Raw genomic sequence first — 6,000 nt, forward strand, 5'->3', positions numbered from 1 at the left:
CAGAGGAGTAGAGGGAGGTGATGAATAGAAACAAAGCCATCCAGGCCATCCAAGGAGGAAAATTAGGTCAGTCAGCATAGACTGCATTTCCTGTAAGTCACAGGTACCACTGTCCTCTATCTACATACAAACACCATGTCTTAAGGCTGAACAGTCATGTTTCTTGTTCTGAGGGCTGATTCCAGCCTTGTGTGTTACCGCCTTCTGTGTTTTCACTCCAATCACTCTCCAATCACTCTAAGAATGGCTGTTGTCCAGCCAAGAGTTTCCAGCACAGGTCATTGACAAAGTATGTGATGTATGCATTTCACTGGGATTTGCTCACACTTGAAGTGTGGCCGCACCGTTATCATGGCAAGAGGGGATCCTGGCCATGGAGACAGCTGTGCTCTGTGCAGGATTTTGGCTCTGTAGAGAGTTGGAGTACAGACTCTAATCTTCCCATAGCATGGGGCTTCCTTGAAGCTGAAACAAAGCCTTTGGCTCCCAAAAATGCTTGGTGACAGAGAAGATGCTTCAGACTGTCAATATGAATTATTCTCTTTCACATCTTCTCTAGTCTTCCAGGCAACAGAAGCCAGGGGAACAACATGAACAGAGTACTCTGGCAACCAGGAAGGGAGGAAGTTTCTCTCTTGGTGAGAGTTGAGAACATGATGAGCAGCTGGTAGTGCCAAGTGTCAGAATTAGATGCTCTGATCGCTTTCAGTCCTTCCCAGGGTGGCCACTACCAAGAATTTTTTTCAGTTACAAGTCAGCAATGGGCTAGAAGAGTTATCTCGGGAGCAGAAGGCAGGAGAACATAATTGTTCAAGCCCAGGATGGAGAATCAAGTTATTATTTATTACATATGGGAAGCACTAACTGGCTTTTGCAGGTTATTAAAAATCATGACGTTGGTAGGAGGTGCGTTTGGGGGGATACGTGGTGAGTTAGAAGGAGGAAGTAGTGGGTGGATTTGAAGATAATCCCTGTCTGCATATGTTCAATACTTAAAGACAAAGAACAGTGTTTGAGTCAAAAATTGAATTTCTGAATAGACAGTCTAACCTCTGTGACATGGGGTGTCTATTTTTGAGGCAAAGGGTGAAAACAGACACTGGCTCCTCTTTGTTTGTTGTTTGTTTTATCCGTTACCTTGACGAGGGCTATGGGTGCCACATGGGCTCAACCCAGGCTTGTGGGCAAATGGAGGATGAAGCCTCCACAAAGATGAAGGTCAGTCTCACCAGAAAGCTGCCATTTCTGCAGGTTTTGATTTTGCAGAAACCTCAAAAGACACTGCTCATCACGACCATGTAAATAAACCGGAGCACACAGTCAGCATTAGCACAGGGTAGACTGTCTGGGTAGTGAAGGCAGCAGCTGCCTTGGCCTGACAGGGTACTTGTTAGTGAATCAGCTTTACTGACAGCCAAGTTGACTGAAAAACAACCAGTGTTCCCTGACAGTGTGCTACAGCTCATGTACATGTATCTGGAGAAAAGGGAGGCAGTTGTTGAGTGCTACAACAGTCTGTGAAGCCACAGCTCTGTGAACTATGATAAGAAGGGTGACGTCAATATTCAGCAGGATGCTGAATGCAGAGCTATTTGCCTAGAAACACACACACACTCACACACCTGCACAAATGCATAAACATACAATGCACGCACATCCATACACTTGTATACACATTGTGGACATATACACATGCACACATATGCACACACATGCACACACTTACACATACATATGGACATACACATACATATCTGCACACACATGCATGTGTACACCGATATACACATGTGCACATGCACACACATATACATACATATGCATGGGTGTATACATGTGTAAGTAGACATAAACACATAAAAATACACACATACATGCACACAGGCACACAAACATAAATGAATGCAACCATACATGCATGTGCACACATGCACACAATGTGCACTCACATACACACTCCTGTGCAGATAAACACATGCACATTACTGCACACATACACACACGCACACATGCACACTTCATGTGTGACTGCAGTGTATGGTACTGGCAGCTTTGTCTGATGCTCTAAGTTGGTCCTGCTGTCTTAGGGGTTTTATTTGTAACCAAATGAGGCTGAGGTGAGCACAACCCCTTAGGAGCAGCGAGCTCATCACACCTCTTAAATCTGCAGACTGTCACCCATGAGTTCAGGGGGCAGAGGAAGTGTCACTCTTAGCTTTAACTTTGGGTCCAGGAGCCAGGGCGTGGTGTGTGTGGTGGGCGGCTGGCTGCCATCTGGAAGCAGCTGGCCCTTTGGAATGTGGGCAGGTAGCACACACTTGACAGGGCCCTTCAGTGCTGAGAAGCCTCTGCAGCAGCAGCACAGGGCCTCTGCCTGAGCGCTGGGATAAGAATAGTTCAGATGTTCTTGGGTTACTTGAAAAGTGACAGGTTGACATGCTGCAGGAACAATCTAGCAGACTCGCTCATTTGGGCTTCTCTGAAAGGTTCACTAATTTGCACTCCCTGAGCTCTTTCTTGGAGTGCTCCATATGCTCTGGGCTGTAGGAAATAAGGCTAGTGAATGCAGTGCCTGGTCCAGGCTCCCATTTGTCATCATCATATAATTGGCAGAGTTCCTGGCCTCTTCAAATGAGAGACAGGAACAGAATAACCAACATTGACTGTGTTTGTGAGCAGCTACCCCAAGACTAGTTGGGGCAGCATGGGGCTGGGCCCTCTGCTAGGACAAAGCCAGCCCTTCTTAGCAGGCATCGAGATGGCAGCATGGCCTGGAGAGCAAGTGCTTGCACTGACAACAAACAGTTTCGACCAACCACAGGAGAAAGAGAAATGATAAAGCTCAGCATGCATTTTTAGTGGAGAAATCAACGCCGGGACTCCATTCAGATCCCTGGATATTTGCCTGCTGTTTCCTTTGAGCTGAACCAAACCTTCCTCAGCTCTTGCGGCTATATGAGGTTACAGACATGTATGGGGGACACATTGGGAAAAATACGTTAAGGACATGGACTGCAGGAAATCCTTGTGTCAGAGATTACATAGACTTTTACTAAGGTAGTGTTGGCCATGCAATAGTGTAGAGAATAGCTTAGAAAAAAATGGAATGTTCAGAAACTGGTAGAATTTGAGAATATAGTTAAAAATAAGGCTGCAAAAGTAGAATTGCACAAATATTTGAGCAACTCTTCAAGTCTAGCTGGCTGTTTTCTGACTTACCTCGTGTCTTTTATGCTGCTGTGATGAAGCCAGTTGGCAGAGGAGTTGGAGGACAGAGAAGGAAGACATCCTTATTCATCAACATGTTCTAAACACAAACGCGTGTGCAACAGGGGGGAGCTGTACTTCAGCTTTCTTGAAACTGAGGCTCTGAAATATTATAATTTTTCTAAATCCAGTAAGACTTCATAAGCAACCCAGAGTCATTCCAGGGCCAGCAGAAAGCCTCCAGGACTGACACTGGGCATGTTTAGGAATACAAAGTCAGTAGAAATTATTTCTTGGCTTTCCTTGTGGATTTTTGTAGAAAATAGAATCAAATTTGCATGAATAAACAACTGGTGGCAGTTTCTACTACCTACTGAAGCATGATCCCAGGTTTCCTGATGAAAACCATTAAATGGCCAGGGGAAATGGAACAAACAACAATGCCAGGCTGTCCTTTGCTTCTCCGTGATCCCAGCCACCCAAAGCGAGTGCTGCCTGATGCCGGGAGCAAAAGCTGACAGCCTCCTGCAAGCTCCCAGTCCAGCCTGGTGCCACTTGTTACTGACAGCCTCTGCTGCCCTTTAGGCTGGTTTCATTCCTGTCCAGCTTATGAAGGTCACCTTTGGATGCTGGCAGTGGGGTGCCCCTGAAGTGGGAATGGCCTCCCTAGGCAGCCCCTCTACCAAGTGCCTCACCTTCATGTCTCTGCTTGTGTTCTCCATGATTCTATGTTGAGAAATCCACGGCAAGCCCTCCCCAGCATGCTGTCTCTTTGGATTTTCCTATATGGCTTTCTTTTTCCCATAATACTCATGGCTTCCTAACATGTAATTACCTTTTGCTTGACTTTCAATGACAATGCTTAGTGTTGTTCATCCCTCTACCTCCCTTTTCTTCCTCCTTCTCTTTCTTCCTCCTCCTCTTCTTCTTTTGATAAAGTGAATGCTCCAAGAAACTAGGCTAAGACATTTCTTTATTTACACCTGAATCTTCTATTAAGTGAATATCAGGGTTGTGGGGTCTTTAAAAAGGAATTTAAAATCCAGGCCTTGGTGCACACACTTCTTGAATGATAAGAAGAGGTGTTACATGTCAGGCCTGGCATAGTTGCTATCTCTAGGACTGTCATTGGGCCTGTGGGCTCCTGTGTGCCCTCCAGCAGAGACGTCCTTACCCAGGAGGCTTTTCTGCTAACTTCCCCAGATATCATCTATGTAGATACTGTAAATGAAGGACTCTGAACAATTTCCTATGAGTCTTTCTTCCCACTGACATTTGTACCTGTGTATAGCTTTAAACTCTGCTCAGCTTTGCAAACTTGACAGGCAGTCCAGAGGTGTTCTCCTAGGCCCCAACCTCGTCCCAAGTTAGAAACTAACACATATTAATTTGGGTTTATGTGGTACCTTCAAGTTTTTTCTTCTTTTGTTCAACTTGAGAAGAAATCTTAAATTATATTCCAATTGTGGATTATTTTTATAAAAATCCAGTTTTGATTTTTGAAAAAAAAATCACTTAAAATGGTTCCCATCCAGTACAAGAAGGGCCCCTTGTTGAGGGTTGGATAGGCTAAACCCTTCATTTTGAGCACAGCTTGGTGTCCTAAATACTCAGGAGAATAGCAATTCCCCAGAAAGCTGGACCTTTGATGCTGAAAGCATCTGGGGCTTAGTGAATTGCAGTCACCACCACTAACTCCCCTTTCATGGTATCATCCTCAAACACAGTATGGTCCTGAGCATCTAGCCTTTCTTATTCCAAAAGCCTGAAAAACACTCATCTTTCCAGAGTTATTTTTATAATGCAGCAAAAAATGAAGAAAATAGATCTTTACCTTAAAACTCTCTCTCTCTTTCTCTCTTTCTCTCTCTCTCTCTCTCTGTGTGTGTGTGTGTGTTTCTCTCTGTGTTTTAATATTCAAAAACCCATTTCTAAAACCCTAAGTAAGATTCAGTGTCTTGTCAAGGAGCAATGATGCTTTTGGATGTTTGAAGTATATACTGGAAATAAGAGGCTCACATATACCTGCATGATGCCCTGAATCTTCTGAAAGATTCCAGAGTGGGGAAGTTGGGTATTCAGTTTCAATCAGTGTCAATCAGATGACAGTGTGCTTTGTAGAAGTATGGCAATGACTGTGAACTTCCATGCTCAATCACTACCTGACTGCCTCTCACCACACAGGTCATGAACTTTGGGTGTGCAATTCTAGGTTGCAGTATTAATAGGAAAGAAGAATTACCTCCTAGAATTTTATGCCTTCCTTTTATTGCATCCTCACAGTATATGGTGAAAATACAAGGATGAGAAAAGTTTGCCATGGCAAAGTATTATCTTTCTAGACTATTGCTGTATTCTTCATTACTTCTAACCATATGCATGTAAAAGACAATGGATGGTGTACGATGACAGCTAATCTTCAGCCGAATTTAACTTCTCCTGTGTTATTTCTCCAGTCTGGATGGGTGGGTGGCTGTGACCAGGTGTAACTTCTCCAAGAAATGAAAAGTCCTGGTAACTCACAGCAGATTCCACAAGGACATTAATCACAGCATCCATCTTTCACAAAAATCTGCCGGAAGTGTCTGAACAGACTAATATCCCGAGGGAAGGCAGATCTTAGGTGAGGCATCCAGACCCTGGTCCCCTCTATCTGTCTTACATTAGTACGCAACAAGACAAGAAGGAGGAAATGGTGACAGAGAGGCTTGACGAGTTCTCTCATCATGTTGGAAAATGCCTGTTAATCACAGAACTAGGCTGCTTATCACTGATGGTGTGTGTGTGGGGGGG

The 6,000-nt window shown here is 44.3% G+C and overlaps 1 protein-coding gene across 1 annotated transcript in view; it reads right to left on the minus strand.

The window, feature by feature from the left end:
• Positions 1–6,000, minus strand: part of Negr1 (neuronal growth regulator 1) — a 727,531-nt gene that overhangs the window by 181,484 nt on the left and 540,047 nt on the right. The window lies entirely within an intron of this gene.

Source organism: Psammomys obesus, unplaced genomic scaffold, assembly GCF_907164565.1.
Source record: "Psammomys obesus unplaced genomic scaffold, mPsaObe1.curated_primary_1811, whole genome shotgun sequence".
Taxonomy (NCBI): Eukaryota; Metazoa; Chordata; class Mammalia; order Rodentia; family Muridae; genus Psammomys; species Psammomys obesus.